Here is a 4918-nt window from a genome sequence, read left to right on the forward strand (position 1 = left end):
TTGTGACGTCTGTTCAAACTTCAAAGAATATAAATAAATCAGAGTCACACTGTAAAACTTTTGAATCAATTATATTTGTATTTTAAACACCGAAAAAAGTCTGTGAGCAACAGTGTTTGTGTTAGCGCATGGTTTGGTGTGTGGGTGTGTGTGTGAGTGTGTGTGTGTGTGTGTGTGTGGCAACAGTAATGAAGTTGTTAGTTAAAGTGGCCCCCACCCCTTGGGACTGGCTTAAGCTGTGTGTGATTGCTTAGGGATCGGGCAGATACACACACACACTCATCATTATCCACACACACACTCACAGACACACACACACACACACACTCAGAGTCATTACTCCATTACGCACATGGACTATTGATTTTCTGCCATCTTTCCATCAGGTGAGAGCTTGCCAGGGAATATGGGAATGAATGCCTGGCTAGGAAAATCAAACTGTCACTCCTCCTTTCCTCTCTTCCTCCCTTCTCTCCTTCATTACAGACAGATGACAGGTCAAAGCTGCTGTCGTTCACTCCGTTGTTTTTCCTCCATCCGTCATCGCTCAATCACTTCCTGCTCTCGTACATCCTCATCCAGCACATCTCCAGATTACTTTGTTGCCCTGATCATACCCCTGTTCCTCCTTTCCCTAAACTACCTTCCCCTGTTTCTTTCTCTACCTTTGCACACTTCTCTCTCTTCCTCCCTTGAAGTGATGGATTCGGTCCTCCTGTTTCTTTTCCCTTTCCCCCTCTTATCATCCTTCTTTCCTCAAGTCTCCAACACTCTGAACAATCAATCCGCTGGCACCTCCTTCCTCCATCCATCCATCCCTAAACCCCTTATTCCCCTCTGTAGTTCCTGTTTTCCCGTATTTCCTCCAGCCCCCCCCCCCCCCCCCCCCCCCTTCCTCGTTCAACTCCTTCCAATCACTTATCTCTTGTTTTAATATAATTTCTCTCCTGCATCTTTCTTTCCTCTGCCCTTCCTTTGGTCCAGTTAAACATTTATGTCACTTTTTAACCAGACAGATCTCCATGCCCTCTCTTCCTCTTTTCCTTTCCTTTCTTTTCTTTTGCATTCCTTCCCTTATTATCTACCTTATTTTCTCAGTTTAAGTCCTCATTTCCTCCTAACGTCCTTTCCTGCTTCCCCTACCTTCCCCATCCTCGCCTCCTATCCTCCCTCCTTACTCTCGCTCTCTTCCCATGCTCTAACCATTCCCCAACCCTTACCACTCTCTCTCTCTCTCTCTTTCTCGCTCTCATTTCACTTCCTGTCCTCCATCCCTCCCTTCCTCCCTTTATTTCTCTCTCCCTTCACCTCCCGTGTCTGTTCCCTTCTCACCTCTTCTCCCTGAGAGGAGGATATGGGATCAGAGGATGTAATTCACTGACAAGGGTATCTATATTTAATATTAATGGGTGCATAGGACCCTTCACTCTCACACTCACACACACATATGGACACACACATGCTCAGTGCCAAATAAAGAGTGATCAGAGGCTGTGTGAGGTGCTGCGTTGTACCCCTCCAGGATAGATGCCTCGTGGACACACACGCAACACACACACACCTACCCGCGTAGCACTCGGCACTCCAGGATGGATGTGGCATCATTAGGCAGAGGAGTGTGGCCGTTCTCAGCAGAAACGGCCACGCTGGCGGTACACATCAATCTAGCACCGCACGCTCCCTCAGATACTGTCTCTTACACACACACACACGCACACACACACACACACACACACACAGCCACTGAGGAACAGAGGAGAACAGTGAGGGTACAAACATATACTCACACACCACGGGCCTTGTAATGTATCTGGCGCTATCTCTCCCGCTTTGTGTTTTTCTCCCACACACACGCACACGCACATACAAACATGTCCACTCACTTACTTTGTCTAATTTATTTACTGTTGGAAAGTGCCACCAAGGAGAAAGGGACAGAGATAATGCTTATCCTCTTTATCATCCCTCTTCTCTTCTCTTCTCTTCTCTTCTCTTCTCTTCTCTCTTCTCTTCTCTTCTCTTCTCTTCTCTTCTCTTATCTTCACTTCTCTTCTCTTCTCTTCTCAGCTCTTGTCTTCTTGTCTCTTCTCTTTCCTTCTCTTCTCTTCTCCTTTGATCAATTTATTGTACAATATATTAGAACATTTTGTAAATACGTATGTTATTGCAAAATATTAAGTCCAAGCAGATGATGAACAGAATATGTTCAGAAAATATCCAGGTACTGTCGACACTGCCTGTTCCACCTGGTGAATTTAACAGTTCAGTTCTTTATGGTTTAACAAGAGGAATTTCTTCTTGCCGTCAGAGAGCTTAAATCATGAAACAAAAGCTCAATGAAATAGAGCAATACAATAACAACTAAAGACACTGTACTGGAACAAAAGCACACAATAGCTCTAAATCTTCATCTATTGACACTTGTGTTATAAGTAGACAAACATGACTGTCTACTTACAGCACAAGTTTACAGTCATACAAGTAAAGCAGTATTGGCTGTTACACTCGAATGTATTAAATCCTCTCCTGTTACAAAGTCATGGAACACGTGCTTGTGTTTCCTTTTCATACAAAAAACTTAAATACACTGGTGTATGAGTTATATACTTTATATTTATATTTCTTTACAATCAAACTTCGAGGACATACTAGCACATTTTGTACAATATGTGTATTCACATCGCACCTTCGTTTTCTTTAAAGAAGTTTTGACAAGTGTATCGAAACATCTCCCTGGTAGAAAAATGTCAAACAAACGTGATAGAGCAACATACTGGAGGAAGTGTGTGGCTACAGCAGCATTTTAACTGCTGAGCACCAGTGATACGTGGCTCAAGGGGAACATAAAGGGAAGCGCTCCTTCTCTCTACATTTATGGTAATATTCAACATTTTGAATGACATTTTCTGACAACATTCTCTCTATTCCCATCAATTTGAATATGTTCATCACAACCCAATAATCTCCATATCTGTTGTTTTTACCTGAGGCGTGTGTGTTCAGTGATTCAACAGTAATATGTTACAGAGGAAAAGTCCCACTCGCGCCCACTTTAATATGGTGATTTCCAAGTTTAAAGTTTCTTACCAGCGTATACGCTTCAGGTGTTTCGGCGTATTTTAGTGTTTTCCGCTGCTAATGATCTCCATATCAGAGTTGTTGAGAATAACAAGCATCCACTACAGATACCATCTGCCTGCAGGCTACACACAGCCTTGTGCTTAACTGTCTGTGGTGTGTGTGTACCTGTGTGTGTGTAAGTGCGTGTGTGTGGTGTCTCCTTGGCTTCCATTGATCTGTGGGTATCATTCTGTATCACGTAATAGAATGTGTTGGGACAAGGGTGATATTTAAATGAAAGGGGAAGTGTGTGCACATGACACAAATATCCACCTATTTTGTGTGTGTGTATGCGTGAATGTGAGCGCGTGTGTGTGTGTGTGCGGGGGACGAGTGCAGAGCAGAGTTTCTCTCCGCTCCTCCAGCCGACAGACGAATAGACGGCCCTATTGGGAATCAATGGTAAAACTCAAGCCATTGAACAACTGTCCGCCTTTTCAATTGTATCCCGTTTGAGAAACAATTTGACAATAACGTCAGCCTGAGAAGAAAGACACACAGTCGATACAAAGGGAGAGCCGTGTGAAGGACAATTTAGAGAGCGTCATCATCTATATGTGAGTGTGTGTGTGTGTGTGTGTGTGTGTGTGTGTGTGTGTTCTTTGTCCCAGTGTGTTTTTGGACAGTACTGACAACAGAGTATTGTATACCCTTCACTGATAAACAGCTTCCAGAGTCATTAAAACAGAGTTAGTGTGTGCATGTATATACACAGACGCACACACGCGCACACATACACTCACACACACACATACACTCACACACACGCGTGCGCAGTGAGGTACAGCGAGATGAAACTGCATGAGACCAAAGACAAATGTTTCAAATAGAAATTTAATCACAGCTCAATGTACAGCTGAAACTCAATTTTCTATATCAAGTTTAAACACGGAATGGATTTATTCAAATAGTGAAATGATGAAGGTATTAAATGAGTATTATTGAACGCTGTAGGTTGGTAGATGAATATGAAATCGCCACACACTAAGAGTCTTTATCTTGTGAGAAACTGCTCATGAAATCTATTTTAATGAAAAATGATATGGGACATTTTTGCCTAACCTGACTGCCAAGTTAAATCTGAAATCCTTTACCAGTCAACAGGATGTGTTTATTTTATAGTTATGAAAAATATATATTTGAAATTATAATGCTCGATGGGGGATTTAAACACAAAATAGTGTATATAGATTTTATAAAGTCGGTAAAAATGAAAGAAAGGGATTCTCTGAACTTGAATCAGATTTATGAAAATATAGTTCATTGTGGATGAGGTGTAATCTAACAGTACAAATACGATCTCAGATGATCTCAAACTTTTTTGGGCACTCTTTATAATTCATGCACAGTTTTCTTTACAGACTCACTGTATTGTTTCACTGTCCTTTTCTCTTGCTGCCGTCCACTTCTCATCCTACACAGGACCTCAAGTTCTAAAAGGATCTTTCATGGAATCACATGCATGTGTGCAGAAAACTGTACATGCCCATATTTTTGTGTCCATATGACTACCTAAGGATGTGTATTTGTGGTTCAGTCTTTGCGTGTGTCTGCGTGTGTATGTCAGCAGTGTTTGCATGTGTGCTTTTCAGAAATGCACACTTCAGTAACCATTAGTCACAGTATTTGATTCTTGACACACTCAGATGGACACATGCACACCGCAGTGTCTTGTCTTAAGTTATTTGCTCAAATTGTGTGTGTGTGTATATGTGTGTGTGTGTGTGTGTGTGTGAGAGGTTGATTAAGGCAGGGGTCCCAAGGGCTCTTCCCCTCTCTCATCCATCAGTTTGATAAG

Source organism: Platichthys flesus, chromosome 1 (assembly GCF_949316205.1).
Source record: "Platichthys flesus chromosome 1, fPlaFle2.1, whole genome shotgun sequence".
Lineage (NCBI taxonomy): Eukaryota > Metazoa > Chordata > Actinopteri > Pleuronectiformes > Pleuronectidae > Platichthys > Platichthys flesus.